This window comes from Erinaceus europaeus, chromosome 1, assembly GCF_950295315.1.
Source record: "Erinaceus europaeus chromosome 1, mEriEur2.1, whole genome shotgun sequence".
NCBI lineage: Eukaryota > Metazoa > Chordata > Mammalia > Eulipotyphla > Erinaceidae > Erinaceus > Erinaceus europaeus.
Window position 1 is genome coordinate 68,436,410 of NC_080162.1, and position 20,253 is coordinate 68,456,662.

At 37.8% G+C, this 20,253-nt stretch overlaps 1 non-coding gene across 1 annotated transcript; it reads left to right on the forward strand.

Moving 5' to 3' along the window:
- Nucleotides 1-17,343: 17,343 nt before the first annotated feature.
- LOC132542874 (small nucleolar RNA SNORD35) lies at nt 17,344-17,430 on the forward strand. Its single transcript, XR_009553844.1, has one exon. It is a non-coding gene; the product is annotated as a small nucleolar RNA SNORD35 (small nucleolar RNA).
- The last annotated feature ends 2,823 nt before the right edge of the window (nt 17,431-20,253 follow it).

Consider the following 20,253-nt stretch of genomic DNA (forward strand, 5'->3'; position numbering starts at 1 on the left):
GACAACTACCAGATGGTTTCACTCATATTTGGAATCTAGAGATATGATTTACATGAACTTCCCCCAAAAAAAATCCAAACAAAACAGAAACAAGCAACCTATTTGTAAGATTTGTAAAAACTTTGGTGGTTACCTTAGGGGGTTGCAGGGGTGGGGATATGGAATTTTGGTGGTGGGTGTGGTGTGGAACTATGCATTGTAATCTTACAATCTTGTAACAAATAATAATAATAAGGAAAACATTAAGATTAAATAAATAAAATTATGCTTAGCAAAAATAAGTCGAGATGAAAGACAACTATAATTTCACTAATATGTGGAATCTACACATGAACATAGAAAAAAAAAGAAAGAAGAAAAGTGTTTCTAAGACTTGTAAGAATGATACTGGTTAGGTTAGGGAAGTTGAAGGGATACAGGACTCTGATGCTGGATGTTGTCTGGAACTCTGCACTATAGACTTACAATCTTATAACCTACTATTAATCACAAGTAAAACATTTTCAAAAAGAAATATATAGAATAACTTTAATTTACATAATTAAACTATTAGTCTTGAAAAAAAAGTAGAACTGCATTTACTCATTTCAAATAAACTTCAAAATATAGAACATGTAAAAGACAAATTAATAAAAATGTGGAACAAATTCAATTTAAAAGGAAAACTTCTGTATGTTTGCAGGTCTTTGTAAAAGCTTAAATGATGGGGCCAAGCAGTGGCACACATAGTTGAATACACATGCTACCATGTGTGAGAACTCAGGATCAAGCCTCTGGTCCTCACCTGCAGCAGGTAAGCTTCATGAACAGTGAAGCTATACTGTAGGTATCTCTTCCTAATCGACCCTATCAATTTCTCTCTGTCCTAGGAACTAAAAAGGAAAAATAAAAGGGAGAAAGTTCTAGAGCAGCAGAGGATCTGTTATGCAGTTACTGAACCCCAGTGATAACCCTGGTGGCAATAATAATAATACAAATATTAATATCACTAAATTATGTAAGAGATATACAACACTATTCACACCAGCTACCTGAAAGTAGGAGGGGAAAATTCCAGAAGTTTTTTCTTTTTCTAATTTATATACTTCTAGGCCACTTGAATTTGTCTACCTTCGTGAAAAAGATTGGTCTACAGTGGTGAAATCCTGGTGACATAAAAATGAAAAAGAGAGGGAGTCGGGCTGTAGTGCAGCGGGCTAAGCGCAGGTGGCGCAAAGCACAAAGACTGGCATAAGGATCCCGGCTCGAACCCCGGCTCCCCACCTGCAGGGGAGTCGCTTCACAGGTGGTGAAGCAGGTCTGCAGGTGTCCATTTTTCTCTCCTCCTCTCTGTCTTCCCCTCCCTCTTTCCATTTCTCTCTGTCCTATCCAACAACGACAACAACAATAATAACTACAACAATAAAACAACAAGGGCAACAAAAGGGAAAAAATAAATAAAATAAATATAAAAAATTTTTAAAAAATGAAAAAGAGAAAATAAAGACAACTAAAACACTAAAAAATTATCTACATGAAAATGTGCGAATAATATCATGCTGGCAAGAAACTAGAAGCACAAAACTTAAAACTCCAGTCTGTTCCCACCTCTTTATTAATAAAGTAGGACTGGATGGCTCCCTTAGGTTCTCCAGATTAAGCCTACTAGTTGTTAATCACTACTAGTTGTCTAAGACCAAAATTATGTCCACCTCACAGAGTGAACTTATTTGTAAATTATATATCTTAAGGTGTACTTGAGTTGATTTTAAATTAATACTGGATAAAAGAGGGACATAATCCATTGACTAGAGTCCTTATAAAAAGAAAAAGTAGAGATACAGACACACAGAAAGAATGTCACAACAATGAGGAAAAGACTATATATATATATATATGAATTAAGAAAAGTCATGGATGGTTTGATAACCACTGGAAGATAGATGCAAGAAGCAATTTTCTCCTAGACACTTCAGAGAGATTTTGTATTTGATTTCATATTTCCAATCTCTGATAATATTAAGAGAAAAAGCCTCCCTCTTTTTTTTAAGAAACTCAGTTCATAATACTTTGTTGTAGCAGACCCAGAAAAACTATTCAATGTAGAAAATTCATGATTTTTCAAGGTAAGAGGCTCAGTAAATTCCAATTTAAGAACTAGTTCTTTTGGGATCAAAAATTCATTTGGCTTGATATCTATTTTTTCTTTCCCTTCACCTCTCTACTTGAGGGGTCTGGTAATCACAGTTTAATGGTCTCAGGTAAAGCCTTTACTCACTTTTGCTTCCAGACTCAAACTCCCTTGGTATTGACAGGTCAATTTTCATAGCTTGTTAAAATAAGACAACTCTTGCAGAGACACAAGGACATTCTTTCATGCACCTTACATTAATAATGATACCTGACAAGATAGTGAAGATCACATCAGCCCTTGAGAAGAAGAAAGTATAAACATGTGTTGAAATAATCAAAGCAGTGTAGCTACTTTTAAACCAGGTGAATACCTCATATAAATATTACACTTGTACCTATGGCAGTGAAGTAAGTCAAAGAGAGCCCCTCCTGTGCTAGAACATTCTCTACCTTGATAAATACAAAAAAAAAAAAAAAACCCTAGTCAACAACTGAACTCTAACCATCCCTTGGCTTGGGATGATCAAGGGAAACTAATGGGAATCTATACTTTGCCTTGAGATCAGCAATTGCCATGCATGGAAGGGCTTATAGTAACCATAGTGAGAAAATACATGCACACACACACACACACACACACACACACACACACACACCATAAGAAGAATTTTCTCAAAGTTCCAGTCATCTTCTCTATCAGAAAAATTTACATCCAATGTAATCACACATATAATAGTGATAATTTGCATTGATTTAAACTTTTTGGTAAATAAGGAGCATCAAGCTATGCTGGGAATTAACTCCAAATCTGTTTTTATTATTTAAGAAGGTAAGTACCAAGGAGTAGCCAAGATTGCGACTTGGAGACAATTCCTGGTGTGAGTTCTGAAAATAAGCAGCTTCCAACCTGGGATTCTCAGGAGAGGGCAGGATTTCTGGGCAGGCAGTAAAAGAGCTAAAAAAAGAGATTTAGAGACACTGAAAACAACAACAGAGAAATATAGGATGATCTCAAAAGAAGTAATATTCATATAGTTCATCTATCACAGGAAGAAAGAGAGGAAAGGGAAGTAAACATCCTAGAGGAAATAATAGAAGAAAACTTCCAAGACCTAAACAATAGAAAGGACATTAAGATTCAAGAGGCCCAGAGAGTCCCAAACAGAATCAACCCAGACCTGGAGACACCAAGAAGACACATCATAGTTACAATGAAAAGAAGTAAGTATAAAGAAAGGATCCTAAAGGTTGCAAGAAAAAAACAAAAAGTTGCATACAGGGGAAAACCCACAAGACTATCAGCAGACTTCTCCACTCAAACTCTGAAAGCCAGAAGAGAATAGCAAGATATCTATTGAGCCCTCAATGAAAAAGGGTTTCAACCAAGGATAATATATCCTGCTAGACTTTCATTCAGACTAGGTGGAGGGATCAAAACCTTCTCAGACAGTCAATAGTTAAAGGAGGAAACCATCACCAAGCCTGCCCTGAAAGAGATTCTAAAAGACCTCATTAACAAGAACATCACCATAATACTTGCCATATGTCAGAGCAAATAAAAAAATATTGAATAACAGCACTGCAATATCTTAAATCCATAATATCAGTAAATGCCAATGGCTTAAACTCACCAATTAAAAGGCACAGAGTGGGATTATGGGTCAGAAAACACAACCAAACCATATGATGCTTGCAAGAATCCCACCTGACCAAACAAGACAAACAGAGACTTAAAGTGAAAGGATAGAAAACTATCATACAGGCTAATGGACCACAAAAAAAGGCAGGAACAGCCATTCTCATCTCTGAAACAATAGACTTTAAATTAAATAAAGAAGTAAAATATAGATAGGCAAGATCATTACATAATGATCAAAGGATCAATCAACCAAAAAGATTTAACAATTATTAACATCTATGCACCCAATGACGGACCTTCTAAATACATCAAACAACTACTTAAAGAACTTCAAAAATACATCAATAGTAGCTTGAGAATCTGGAAGAGATGGAAGAATTCCTAGAAACATATACCCTTCCAAAACTGAACCAAGAAGAACTACAAAACCTAAATGCACCAATCACAGAAAAATAAATTGAAACAGCTATTAAGAATCTTCCCAACAACAAAAGACATGGACCAGATGGCTTTACAAACAAATTCCACAAAAACTTCAGGAAACAGATAATACCCATACTTCTAAAACTCTTCTAAAAGATCAAAGAAACAGGAACTCTCCCTTCCACCTTCTATGAAGCCAACATCACCCTGATACCAAAAGCAGATAGGGACACAGCAAAAAAGGAAAACTACAGACCAATAGTTCTGATTAACATAGATGCCAAAATATTAAACAAGATCCTAGCTACCTGGATACTGCAGTATATCAAAAAGATTGTCCATCACGACCAAGTGGGATTTATCCCAGGAATGCAAGGCTGGTTCAATATACATGTTAATCAATGTCATCCACCACATCAATAAAATCAAAACCTAAAACCACATAATAATCACAATAGGTGCAGAGAAAGCCTTTGACAAAATTAAACACTCATTCATGCTCAAAACACTGCAAAAATGGGAATATATGGGAAATTCCTCAAGATAGTGGAGTTCATATATAGCAAACCTGAAGTCAACATCATACTCAATGGACAGAAGCTGAAAGAATTCCCTGAGATCAGCGGATAATGGACTGGGCTGTCCATTATCACCATTACTCTTCAACATAGTATTGGAAGTTCTCGCCATAGGAAGAAGGCAATAGAAAGGAATCAAAGTAATACAAATTGGAAGGGAAGAAGTCAAGCTCTCACTATTTGCAGATGATATAATAGTATACATATAAAATCCTAAAGAATCCAGCAGAAAACTACTGGAAGTGTTTCGCAAGGTGTCAGGCTACAAAATAAATGTGCAAAAGTCAGTGGTATTTCTTTATGCAAACACTAAATTCGAAGCAGAGGATATCCAGAAATCCCATAAAAGCCCTCCTTCTGCCCCTCACTCTCTTGCCCACCTTTCACTTTGGTGATTAGACGCAGGGAAGGTTGCTGTGCGAGGTGGTCATTTTTGCTACCTCCACATGGCCCAAACCGCTGCTCTCTCACCCAACTCTGCAGTGCCAGCACAAATAAAGGATTGTGTTCCCTTTCTGCTCCAAACCTCCTTTTTTTGCGTCCCGCCGCCACCATGACAGAAATGGTGTTTATGTACACTCCTATTAACTTGTAGTCTCATGATTCACTATTTAATTAATATGAGAGGGGAAAAATGATTGAATGTCTCAAACCTTTTAATGCACAGACTATAGGCTGAGTATATGTTCCTTCAGTCTAAGCACTTAAGACTTCAAAAGTGTAATCAGACTGAATTTTTACGGTGGTCTCAAATTGTTAATACATTTCTAATAATGATTTGTTCTTTGAAATGTTGACTCTTCTTTTTTTTTAAGATTTTTAAAAAAAATTTTTTTAATATTTATTTTATTTATTTATTCCCTTTTGTTGCCCTTGTTGTTTTATTGTTGTAGTTATTATTGTTGTTGTCGTTGTTGGATAGGACAGAGAGAAATGGAGAGAGGAGGGGAAGACAGAGAGGAGGAGAGAAAGATAGACACCTGCAGACCTGCTTCACCGCCTGTGAAGTGACTCTCCTGCAGGTGGGGAGCTGGGGTTCGAACCGGGATCCTTATGCCGGTCCTTGTGCTTTGCGCCACCTGCGCTTAACCCTCTGTGCTACAGCCCAACTCCCGAAATGTTGACTCTTCTAAAAGCTTACACCAGGGAGAAAAGAAGCAACAAGTGGCATTACTTTACAAGACACAGCTATATATAAATAACGTCAAAGAACATAAATTATGGTGATGTTGTGCATGATACAGAAAATCCTAAAAATGGGATTTCCAAAGTTAACCCAATTGACAAATAATTTCATTATAGCAATAACTATCTATTGCCTTTTTAAACCCTAAGACAGCAGGAACCTCCTGCTTCCTCTAGAACCTATATTTCCCCTAGTCCTGGAACCTGCAGGGTGGGGCATACTTTCCTGCATGCTTCTCTCAATTCATACCAAATGATATTGCACCTCCTGATCCCAGCCTAATCAATGCAATGCATATCACCTTGGCATGCTTCACTTCAGACTGTGTCCAGAGATGTGAGGCGTGGACTGTCAATCCTTCAGCCTCATTACTCGGATGAGACCTTTCCTTTTATAGGATTCTCTAATTCCGCTTCAGGAGGTTCACTTCCTAACAAAGTCCCAAAACATAGATATAGACCAGGTCCCATGAGTTTGGGCATATGCATACATGTATCCATAAATTAGGGCAAAACATATACCTGAAAGCAAAAGTGCACAATGGTCTGCAGTGAGTCATTACATATACAGCAAGCAAGTAGAAAGACCTAAAACCACACCACAAAGTGCCCAATAAAATAGTTTCTAATTAAATTTAGATACCTTTCTCATCTACTTCCTATTATACTTCCCTCAGTCACTCCAAAGCTAACCTTATCAAAGCAAGGACTGCAAAAGCTGAATAAGGGCAAGAGACTGGCATTCTTTAATGATGACACTTTAGTCACTATCAGGCCACCCCATCAGCTGGGGCCCTAGTCAGGGAGTCTTGGGATTCCCACACAGACATGATGGGCCTAGACTTCGAATAGATCCCTCTCTCCATTGTCACTGGTCATCTCCATCAGGAACAGCATAATGGACCCTTTTGTGGGCCCCCACAGGACCTTTCCCTCAATGTGGATCAACAGTGGTAGAAACCATTCTATCCTCTGAATGGAGGTCTTGGGATTCCCACACAGACATGGTAGGCCTAGACCTCGAATAGATCCCTCTTTCCATCAGGAAAAACAGGTGGGCTCTCATAGGACTTGCTCTCAATTGGATCAACAATAGTAGAGAATGTCCCATCCTCCAAAAGGAGGCTGGACAACATACTCTATGTTCCACCAGTGGTAGATGGATCCTGAGACTGAGGCAGCTTGGAACATTCCTACTCATGAGCACAGAATGTGAGCTCAGATCTACAGGGATGCAGAGGTCACATAGGTTCCTAAGCAGAATATGGGCCCAGATCACATCAAATCGATGGGGCTTACAGTCACCAATAGTCATACACCTTTCCCATATTTGGGAGCTACTCTCTTCCCTGATCCAGCTTTCTGGTCCTTTCTGCAGCCATGACATCATCTCCCCAGACAATAACTAGGATCCAATTGCATATCAGATGTCAGGTGCAGGCAAAAACTAGTAGGGTCATGGGTCTATACCTAAAATAGACCTACTAGCTTTTTCCAAAACAGAGACCCCAAATCTTTATCTGCAATAATCCAGCCATTAAGTTCATGATTAGTCAACAATTTATTTTGCTTTATATCTTATTTTTTCCCTGAGAAAAATTGGAAAATTTGGGGAAAAAATGGGAAATTCAGAAACAGATACAGGCATATGCATATAAGTAGAATGTGATGTGGATGATTGTTGATCATCTACATTGGCATCTACAGTCTAAGATACAAACAAGCTATGAGAAGAGAGGAAAGAAGCATGAAACAGAACTCTCCCTCATATTCTTCAGATGGTACCAATCCTTCCAACACCATGATCTTGTACTTCTAACCTCCAAAACTGTGAGACAATGATTCCCATTGCTAAAGCCACCCAGTATGTGAGACTATGTTATGCCCACACTAGCAAACCAGCAGAGAAAGTGACTCTCTACAGGGTATTTAATATGCTCATATTAACTTTCTTCTATTTTCAAAATTTCAAAAAATAGTGTATATTTCTTTGAAAATATGTCCATGGGCCACAAGGTTCTATGGTTTCCAGTTTGAGAAACAATGTAAAACAGAACTTAATAATATTAATACCACATGTTACATATGTACCTCCCCATGTCAGTGGCAACATAATCCAAAGGCAAAAAAACCTGCATTAGAAGCTCTCTGGCATTATGCCAGACGCATCCACAAAATTTTCTAAAGGTCAGAGTTCAGAGAGAAAAAAAAAAATCTAATGACGTGCATTTTCAAAGTGGTCACATCCATTACACCAAGGCTATCCATGGTGCAGCTGGACCACACACTTGTTTCCACTGACCAATACAACAGCAAGCTATGGTGCCACTGGAGGCTGATTTGTTCTTACAGTCTTAAAGAGAAAAATGTTTTTTTTAAAAAAAATACCATAAGACTTGAAAAGAAAATCTGATAGCCATCAGTTTGCTTCCTACATTTAGCAGAAACTGCTTACTTGTTTAGTTCCAGGGCAGCAAATATTACTTCTCTGGATTTTTTTTTTTAATATTCAAAATGCTTCAGTTTGAAGCCTTCGGGCTCTACTGCATTCTGTTTGGCCTATATTTAGAACAAAGCAAACACATGTGATTCTTTAGAGCTAAGCACTTCTGTCAGTGGGCCCTGGAAAATTGCTAACCCCAAAATAAAACAATACCGCTTTCTTTAAATACTTCTGCTTACACTTACAGTGAGGAGATATTGACAGCAAGCGTCAGTTTGAGTGACTGAAAATAAACAGAAGTGAAGAAAACAGGGACTTTTGGTATTAAAGCCAGATTTATTTAGAGGAAATATATGACAAGTATCATTATTTTCTCAAATAGCATTCTCAGGCTATCTCACCCATGAAGGAAAGTTATTATTATATCATTTCCATGACTTCTAAAGGCTTAATAACATCTCCCCTGGATCTGATCAGACTGGCATTCATTCTAAATCAAATATAACCAATATGAAAAGGCAAGGGAGATAGTGTGGTTTACCCAGAGAAACAAACTGCAATAGACGAGAGAAAATTAAGTTAAAATGACCTTCTCTCTGCAAAAGTCTAACTTTACCCTAGGCAAGTAGCATCATCTATAAATATTGTGCATTCCTGCAATGAGATATCCTGTACAATAAAAGCAGAAAATTGCACTAAGTGATATTCAAGCTTTTCTGACAACTTTGAACCTACCACAAGTTCAAAATTCTTACTTTGATTCCACTGTGGTATGAGTTTTGAAAATTCACAAGCCTTCCAGACCTGTTTCCCTATATGTAAAATTATTGCAGTAGATAAAGAATTTCTCTAAGCTCATTCTAATGTATATAATTTAAAGGTGGGAGAATCTACCTGTCCAACTCATAAGTGCCAGTTAAATTGGTTATGACAGTTTATTGAACCAGCCATTTTCACTCACTTTAACACTTCTTTCAAAGTCCAGATTCCATTAACATTTTAATTTAATAATTACTACATAAGATCATATACCCATAAGAAATAAAAGCTTCTAATTAGCTTCATGAATATTATACAAAATTCTATACATTTAAAGTCTTCTTTGACATAGAAAATACATGGAGATACATGCACTAAACGTGAATAATGGCTATGCTATGTAAGGAAGGTACAAGTATTTTTTAATGTGTTTTATTTATTTATTAGATAGAGAAAGAGAGACATTTGGAGGGGAGCCATAGAGAGGGAAAGAGAGAGACACACCTGCAAGCCTACTTCACCACTAGTGAAACTTTCCTCCTGCAGGTAGAAACCAGGGGCTTGAACCTGGGTTGTTACACACTGTAATGTGTGTGCTTAACCAGCTGCATCACCACCTGGACCCCAGTACAAACAGTTTTTATGTTCTTCATCGCATGTATGAAAATTTTATAAAATTTTTCACAATGAACATGGATTACACTTTTATTTTCCACCAGGGTCATAGCTGAGGCTCAGTGCTGAATCCACTGCTCCTGGTGGTCATATTTTCCCTTCTTTTCTTTTATTTCTATTTTATTTGACAGGACAAAAGAAATTGAAAGAGGATGAGATATTGAGAAGGGAGGGGAGATAGGGAGAAAGATAAAACACCTGCAGTTTTGCTCCACCACTTATGAAATGTCCCCTGTAGGTGGGGAGCAAAGACTTGAACCTGGGTCCTTTTGCATTGTGATATGTGCACTTAACCTGGTGTGCCACCACCGGCCCCCTGGATTACACTTTAATCAAGGAAAATAAGTAGTACATCTGATTTAGATAGTGCCACTAATAATACTACCACTCATATTATAATCTTAAAACAGTTAATATTTACATGTACTTGATCTATACTGTTGATGGTATTAAGATTAGGAATCCTACAAAAGTATTTGGTGAAAGTTTCTAAAAATCAAACTTTATCAAGAAATGCTTTATATCATAAATATATCCACTTTTTTTGTATAATTCAATGGTTTTCCATTGCTTTACCAAGTTGTTCAACCTTCATCTCCTCATAAATTTTTTTCATGCACACTTCAGCCTCAAGTTATCATTATTCTACCTGTTATCTTCATAAATCTTTCCTTTTAAGACATTTAATCTAAATAGAATGATATAATATAATAACTATGCCTGATTTTCTTTATTCCAAATAATATTTTTGAACATTATCCTTAGTGTAAACTGCTGGATAGTAATAGATTTTATGAGTACACAATGTTCTCTCTATCCATAAATGTTATAGTTGTTATAATATATTTTTAAATCATATATAATTTTAATAAATTTTATTTCCCTAACACTGTTTCCATCTTTTTTCTCTCAGTTTTCATTACTTACCAACTTGATCTCTACCAGAATATAGTGTCATAATTTAATTCTTTTTCCAAAGCTTTTAAGGAAAAATTGTGACTTACTATCAACAGCTAGACACACCTTGCAACTACATTAATAAGCATCTTAAGAGCAGATCCCCAGTTAATTCCCAGCTGATACTTTACTTACAGCTTCGTGAGATACCTTGAACCAGAACTAACCAGTTAAGCATTTCTTAAGATACTGGCCACAGATAACATGCAAGATAACAAATGTTTGCTACTGTTTTAAGTCATTTAAGTTTGGGATGATTTGTTACTGTTTTAAGTCACTCAAGTTTGGAGTAGTAAATAAGAAATATAGACACTAGATGGTATACTAGATTAATGTCTTCCAGAAGTTAATAAATTATTTTGATTTGCTTATGTCTTATTACATTCCTCTCCAAACCTATTCAACAGCTTTATAAATATTGTATTTCTTTAACATGACAATGATACATTAATAGACAGACAGGAATATTTGCATTTAGTCCATCACCTAATACCAAATATTGAATTATTTTGATTGAAGCAACACATATATTTTAAAATAAGCCTTAAAATAAACTGAAAATATGAGGACTGTCATTGTGTCCTTAATACAGTTCTTGCTGATAGGCTGTCCCTCTGCTTACAACTTTCTTGAGGTGATAAGAAAACCTATTAAACTTCATGAATATTGGCCAGAGACATAGTGCAGCAGGTATCATTTTGAGTTTTCATGTACGAGGTCCTGAGTTTGACCTTTGGCACTGTGAATGCCATAATGACATTGCATATGCCAGAGTGAAGCTTTGTTTCTACCTCTGTTTTTTTCTTTCTGTCTCTCTTTTGATCTCTCTCTCTCTCTCTCTCTTTCTCCTCTATCTGCCTTTCTTAACAATCAAATCTTGAATGGGCTGTTTTCTGCATTTTTAGAAGGAATATCATACATTATGGAAGGGGAAAATGGTCCAGAAAGATCAAAGTACACATTGAACTCTAATACATCTTGAAGAGACATCATTCATCACTAGAACAAAGGTGAAAACTTTAACTGACAGCGCTGGTTTTCCAATTGAAAAACAACAAATCTGAGTCACTGACTCAAATCATAAATTAGGATCAACTACTATTAGATGAAAATGTATTATAAGAAAGAAATCAGAGACTTCCAGAGGTGTGGCTATGGATTACCAGTGGTCTCACTTCATTCTCCCTGATCAACTAGAAAAAGCAGCAAAAATCATCTGAAAACTTAACAAAATACAATCATTAAGCAACAGGTGAGTAGATGGAAAAGGAGTGAAGGAGAAATGCTCAGGACTCAAAAAGCTGTATTCACTAATGGTTAGCATCAAACTGGAAGTTACCCAATAGAGCAAATGGCCTCAGACACAGAAGTAAATCTGGCTGCTTAACCTGTGAATTCAGGGGCAATAGGATATTGAACTGCCCATAAGGAACTACTAGCTTTAAGTGAAAAGATTCTAGATCAAATTTATGCCTTCTGATGGGTTCAGACTCTTATATAGCCAGATAGAAAAATAAATCCCAGCGAATTTATGGTGGAATGGCAAGGGACTAGCAGCTGGAACTGGGAACTGGGTTAAAGCAACAACTGTTTTTTTTTTTTAAATCAACTAACTGGGGCCAGGAGGTGGTGCACCTGGTTAAGCTCATACACTACAATGCACAAGGACCCAGATTCAAGTCCCTGGTCCCCACCTGCAAAGGGAAAGCTTCACAAGTGATGAAGTAGACCTGTAGGTGTCTCTCTGTCTCTCTCCCTCTCTATCTCCCCCACCCCTCTCAATTTCTCTCTGTCTCTATCCAATAATAATTTTTATTTAAAATTTATAATAGTAATTTTTATTGAAAAATTTTAAAAGATAATATTTTTTTAAAAATCAACTAAAAACTCACCAATCTATAGCTGTAGATTCTTAGCCACAAGTGGATATAAGCAAACGTGGCCAGGAGTGAGGCAGAAGCTTTAAAGACTTTGAAAGCCCTCCTTAGTGGCAGCAGGCACCATTTTGGTTACAAGACACAGTACATCATTAGAGAAAAGAAGGCAGGGAATTTTGGAAGACTTAAATTGGGGACCCAGGACCCCCAATACATTGAATTGTTCAGAAGGAATGACCAGATTTATGGCGGGGGTTGGGGGCAGGAACTGACTTGAGAACTAATCCTATGTGGGCTACACAGGCATTGAAACCCAGATAGGGAAATAAATACTGTTTTTTCTCTTTTTCTTTGAACACCAAGGAAAAAGGAATTCTCAAGGCTGTTACCCACACCCTCCCCAGAGGCAGAAACAAGAGCAGGGAGATCCTATATTGACATCAAAGACAATAATCCTGCCAGGTGGGAACCCAGGGCATAATATAAACAGGGAAATTCAGCAACTTAGTCACAGCACTGTCTGCTGGCACAACAGCAAAAGCCACAGCAGACAGAGAAACTGAGAAAGACAGATAGCAATGACAAAAACCCCAAGTGACCAGACAAATGGAGATCTAGTGTTGTTAAAAATTCGGAGGCTCTAGCTGGCCGGGCTAGCTTCACGGGCGGGTAACAGAGATGACCAGAGACATACGGCTGGGCAGGGAAGCTGTATTTCTTTATTCAGGAACAACGATTCATAAACTAAACCAAACTAATCACCAAACAGAACTCTGCTGTCTCTTTGCGCAAGCACGCTCTCTTACTCTGGAACTCAGGAACCCTCTTGGGGTTCCTAGGGGCGGGGCCAAGCAGGCCCGCGAAACCAACTGGACTGATCCAATTTTCTTGGCGGGGAGAACTAGAACAACCCAATGTAAAGCATACAACAATTCCCCCTTTTCTTTTTAACTAAATGACTACAGTATCAAGGGTGTGAGGTGAACAGAAACCTATATCGTACAGGCATTTTTAAAAAAAGAAACTGGCACAAACATGGAGAAACATGTAAGCAAGTAACAAGAACCTGTGTGCTGCCAAGGGAAGGCTTGAGGGGGCCTTTTTTGCCTCTGTGGGCAAAACTTTATCAGCTTAAAAAAAAACATTTCTTGCCTCTGGGGGGGCGTACTTGTCTCGACGGACATTTGCATGGGGGCAGGGAATGGTCTAGAGTCCCAAAGGCAGCTGGCTGCAATTTACTTACTATGAAACAAAACTTGTTATTAGCATATTTCTAATAGAGAAGGAATTTGAGACTTTTACATATCAACAACGTCTTTTAACCTTTTGTTACACCCATTCAAATGGAGTCACACCCTAGTTGTGCAAGAAAGGAAACCTCAGGCATGAGAATAATTAGCATAGCCATTGTGCGATCTACCATTTCTAATAGAGAAGGTAATGGAGAGTTTTACATATCAACAAGTCTATTTAACCTTTTGTTTAGACCAACTTAGTTAAAATATATTGATTGTTAACTAATTTTCACCTCAGACTTTAAATGTAAGTTAATTTTATCTTTATGAGAATTACGTTGAAAACCTTTTTCATTTAACTTTGCCTAGTAAGAATTTAGCCTTAAAGTGACATTCTTAACCTTAAAGTTATTGTTTACCAAACTTTAAACATACACATAAACATGGTCATTAATACACAAGGAGAGAAACCTTTGTTAAGAAGACATGTCATTTTAAACACGAATTTACTGTACTGTCTTAGTTGTTGGGGGGGTGTGTTGTCCAGTGGTGGACTCTTGGGAAGCTTTACTTCTAGGAATTGCAGGTTGCAATCTCTGCACAAATCTCTGTGTACTCCAGCTTGTCTGCCTTCAGACTGGACCGGCGGCTGGAGATCTCGTGTGCCCAGTTTCGGCAGGGAGCCCAGGGGTCCAGGAGGTCCGGGATCGTTCCAGAATTCATAGCAAAAGGGCGGGCGGGCCAGCATTGTAAAAGGCGCGGGCCGAGGTGCCCAGTGGTGGCGGCCATGATAGACTGCCGTGGCCCTGCCCCATGGCCCTGTCATGTCTGCTGCCCTGTTCGCAGTGGCCGAACAGCGTGGAGGGATCACGCGTCCAGTGCCCTGCGCCACTCAGTGGAGAGCCGGCTCCTGTGGGCTGGCCTGCGTGCTGGCATTGGGCTCCTGCGTGGTGGCATCGGGCTCCAGCGTGTTGGCATCGGGCTCCTGCGTGTTGGCATTGGGCTCCTGTGTGGTGGCATCGGGCTCCAGCGTGTTGGCATCGGGCTCCTGCGTGTTGGTGTCGGGCTCCAGTGTGGTGGCATCGGGCTCCTGCGTGTTGGCGTCAGCCTCCTGCGGGCTGCAGGGCTGCGGGGCTGCAGGCGCGGTGCATGGGGTTGTCTGGGCACAGCCGGCTGGCTGGCTGTTTAACCAGGTGGAAACAGCAGCTCCGCGCCTCGCCTCCTGCCCGCTGGCTATTCCCGCTGGCTGTTCTGAGTTCTCCCGAGCGAGTGGAAACCACAGAGTGGTCCAGAGATAAATGTTCCAGAAACAGCAAAACAGTCTTGTGAAGAAAGAGCAGAGGCCTTTGGAGATCTCTTCACAAGCAGAAGAGAAGGCCATAGTGCATAGGTAGCCAAATTGTCTTTACTTATCTGAGAGATGCGCAGGTCAGCCCCACGTTGGGCGCCATTTGTTGTTAAAAATTCGGAGGCTCTAGCTGGCCGGGCTAGCTTCACGGGCGGGTAACAGAGACGACCAGAGATATACGGCTGGGCAGGGAAGCTGTATTTCTTTATTCAGGAACAATGATTCATAAACTAAACCAAACTAATCACCAAACAGAACTCTGCTGTCTCTTTGCGCAAGCATTCTCTCTTACTCTGGAACTCAGGAACCCTCTCAGGGTTCCTAGGGGTGGGGCCAAGCAGGCCCGTGAAACTAACTGGACTGATCCAATTTTCTTGGCGGGGGAGAACTAGAACAACCCAATGTAAAGCATACAACAGTCTAGAAAAAAAATTACAGAGTTCAGAAAACTTATTATGAAATCAATTCAAGAAACTAAAGATTCAAGAATTCAGTGATCATTTTACCAAAGAATTACAAAGTACTGAAAAAAAAAAAGCAAAAACAAAAACAAAAACAAAAAAACCCTCCAAACAGCTGCTGTTAGTGGAGGACACTTTGAATGCACTTCAGGCCTAGATAAGAGGCCTGGGCAGTAGACTAAATGAGACAGAAGAGAGAATACCAGTGATGGAAGACACAATCACCACATTCTCTTAAAGAAAATTGGTAGGACCTTGATGAGCATCACATTAAATTTGTAAATTGCTGTGGGTAAAACATTCATTTTGACGATGTTAATAATTCTAATCCATGAGCATGGGATACCTTTTCACTTCTTTGTATAATTTTCTAGTTCCTTTAATAGCAACTCATAGTTTTCAGTATACAGGCCTTTCACTTATTTGGTGAGGTTTATTCCTAAATATTTTATTGATTTTGATCTTATAGCGAATGGGAATAATTTCTGGATATTCTTTTCTTCAGACTTAGGGTTTGCATAAAGGAATGATACTGATTTTTATGCATCAATTTTGTAGCCTGACATCTTGTTATATTGTCCAATAATTTCCAGAAGATTTCTGCTGGGTTCCTTATGTTTTACTATATATACTATATATACTATTATATCTTTTAGAAACAGTGAGAGTTTGACTTCTTCCCTTCCAATCTGTATTCCTTTGATTCATTTTCTATATATACTATTACATCTTTTGGAAATAGTGAGAGTTTGACTTCTTCTCTTCCAATCTGTGTTCCTTTGATTCCTTTTTCTTACTTGATTGCTATGGTGAGAACTTCCAGTACTATGTTGAAGAGTAATAGTGATAGTGGGGAACTCTATCTAGCACCTCATCTGAGGAGAATGCTTTCACATTCACCCCATTAAGTATGATATTGGCTGTAGGTTTGCTGTATATGTAGTCCACTATGTTAAAGAATTTTCCATCTATTCTCATTTTTTGTAGTGTTTTGATCATGAAAAGATGTTGAATTTTGCTGAAGGCTTTCTCTGTATCTATTGAGAGAATAATGTGGTTTTTGGTTTTTCTTTTACTGATGTGGTGAATCACATTTATTGATTTACATATATTGAACCAGCCTTGCATACCTGGGATAAATCCCACTTGATTGTGATGAACAATCTTTTTAATGTACTGCTGTATCCAGGTGGTACGGATTTTGTTCAGTATTTCAGCATTTATGTTCATCAGAAATATTGGTCAGTTATTAACAGTTTTGATTTCTTTGTCTGTAATTGGTCTACTTATGTTTTGTAGTTCTTCCTAGTTCAGTTTTGGAAGGGTACATATTTCTAGAAATTGTTTCACTTCCTCCAGGTTCTATGGCTTGGTGGCATATAGTTGTCCATAGGAGCTTTGTATGATGATATTTTGGATTCCTGTGGTGTCTGTTGTCATATGTCCCCTATAACTTACAAATTTTATTTATTTGAGTCTTCTTCCCCCATATTTTTTTTTGGGTGAGCCTGGTTAAGGGTTTGTGAATTTTGTTTACTATTTGAAGAAATAACATTTGGTTTCATTGATCATTTGTATGGTTCTCTTTTTATGTTATTTACTTCTGCATAATTTTAGTTATTTCCATCCTTTTGGTTGCTTTAAAGTTGCTGACAGATGATGGATTATTCTCATGATAGTCTTCGAGTGGCAGGGAGGGCACTAATAAAAATGCCAATGACTCAGTTGATACCAATAGGGGGATAAAATTGGGGAGGGGGAGTTTCTTTGTTCCTCTTTTAAGTCTTTAAGGCATGCAGTCAGGCTGTTTAGGTGACCTTTTTCTTATTCTCTAAAATGTAATTGTATGACTGAATTTTCCTCTAAGTACTGCTTTAGTTGTGTCCCAAATATTTTGATAGCTCATGTCTTCATTTTAATTTGATTCTAGGGACATCATTTGAATTTCTTCCTTGAGTTCTTCTTTGACCCAGTAATTGTTAAGCAGTGTTTGTTGAGTTTCCACATTTTGGAACTTCTCCTAGTTTTCTGTTTGTTGTTAAGTGTTAGATTAATTTCACTGTGGTCTGAGAAGATGCTTGGGATAATTTCAATACTTTTGAATTTGTTGATACTGTATTATGGTCTGACATATGATCTATCTTTAAGAATGTACCATGTGGATTCAAAAAAATGTGTATTCCAGTTTCTTGGGCTGTAGAACTCTGAAAATGTCCAGAAGATTTAGTCTGTCTCTTCGACTAATTGTTTTTCTTTATTGATTCTCTGACTAAATGATCTGTCTCAGAATGAGGGTGTTAAAGTCTCTTGCTATTACTGTGCTACTGATGACATATTTTGGTAGCTCTGTCAGTAACTGTTTGATGTATTTAAATGGGCCCTTATTGGGTGTGTACATGTTAATAATTGTTACGTTCTCTTGGTTTACTGATCCTCTGATCACTATGTAATGTTCATGCCTATGTTTTTACTTTACTTATTTTAAAGCCTATTATGTCAGAGATGAGAATAGCTGTTCCTGCCCCTTTTTGGTGGCCCACTAGTTTGTATGATAGTTTTTATCCTTTCACTTTAAGTCTGTGATTATCTTGTTGACCTAGGTGGGATTCCTGCAGGCAGCATACGGTGGGTTGTGTGATCCATCTTCCTACTCTGTGCCTTTTTATTTTATTTTATTTCTTTACTGGGGTATTAATGGTTTATAGTTGGCAGTAAAATATAACAGTTTGTACATGTAGAACATTTCCATATAACACATAACAGAGGAGCCCCCCAGGTCCTCCTCTGCCATCATGTTCCAGGACCCAAACACTCCTCCCCACTCCAGAGTCTTTTTACTTTGGTTCAGTACACTAGTACATTGTGCCTTCTAATGGATGAATTTACAACATTCACATTAATTAATATTATAAATTTAAGGTATTTTAGTGCCACTGTTCAATACTTTTTTGTGTGTTCATATATATGGCAGGTTTCTTGGTGATGTTGTTAATGTTTCTAAGAGGCCCTTCAAAACCTCCTTCAGGGAAAGGTTGGTAACAATTGATGCTTTTAACTGTTGCTTGTCTGAGAAAGTTTTTATCCCTCTATCTTGTCTAAATGACAATCTAGCAGGATATATAATTCTTGGTTGAAAGCCTTCCTCATTGAGTGTCTGATATATATCTTGCCTTTCTCTTCTAGCTTTTAGAGTTTGTGTAGAGAAACCTATTGATAATTTTATGGGTTTTCCTCTGTATGTGTCTTTTTGCTTTTCTTTTTTAATTTTTTCTTTATTTGGATTAATGGTTTCAGTCAATAGTAAAAGATAGTAGTTTTTACATGTGTAACATTCTCAGTTTTCCACATAACAATTTAACCCCCACTAGGTCCTCCTCTGTCATCATGTTCCAGGATCTGAGCCATACCTCCCACCCCAGTGTCTTTTACTTTGGTGCAATACACCAACTGCAGTCCAAGTTCTGCTTTGTGTTTTCCCTTTGGTTCTTATTTTTCAACTTCTGTCTATGGAATTTTTGTTTTTCTCTTTTAGCCTTTGGATCCTTTCTTTATCATTACTTCCATCCACTGTAACTATGATGTGTCTTGGTGTATTCAGGTCTGAGTTGATTCTATTTGGGACTCTCTGGAATTGCTGAGTCTTAATGTCCTTTCTGTTGTTTACAGAGTGGGGAATATTTTTTCTATTATTAACTTTAAAATGCTTTCTTCCCCTTCCTCTCTTCCTCTGGTAGGCCAATTATGTGTATGTTATTTCTTTTGAGGTCACCCCATATGTCTCTGCTGTTGTTTTCAGTGTCTCTCCATCTCTTTTTTTTAGCTCTTTTACTTCTTTCTCTAATTCCTTTGTCTGTCTAATTCTCTTTTCTGCTTTTGTTATTATGCTCTCCCTTCCTTCAGCTTTATTCTGCAATTCAGTTACATTTTTTTACTTTGTTCAGTTACAGTATTAGTTTATTCTGCTACTTAGCCTTTTAGCTCAGCTATTTCAGCTTTCAGATCTCTAAGTACCTCAAAATAGCTTGTGTTTTCTTTTAGGGTATCATTGGTTATTTCCCTATTCTGATAGTTCTTTCCTCAAAAGTTTTCCTCACTCCTGTAATTAATACATCAATTAACATTTGGATACTTTCCTCATTCTAGTTTCTTCTTGAATGCTTGATGTTTTTTATGGGCTCCTATCCTGGTTTATTGCTATAATGGATTTTTTTTTAATTTAACCATTACTTTTGGTGTCTTGTAGTTTGTTTCTTGGCTATTTCTATTCAATCATTGTGTGGTGTGACCTCTAGTCTGTTGGTTCCTGGAAAACTGAAGCCAGTTACCTTGTGCTCTGATTCAGGAGTTGCTGGGGCTGTTGTTCTAATGTATACCACTGTCACCACCTTTGGAAGATGAGATAAAGTGTTTTTTGTGTTCAAATTGAAATGGGGGATAAGTCACTAAAACATACACAAGAGCAAAACCATACTCCTCTCAAAAATGAAATCACAAATAAATCTCAGTGAATACAACAACAAAAGCAAAGATTGATCAAAGCAGAGAGAAAAAAAAAGAAAAA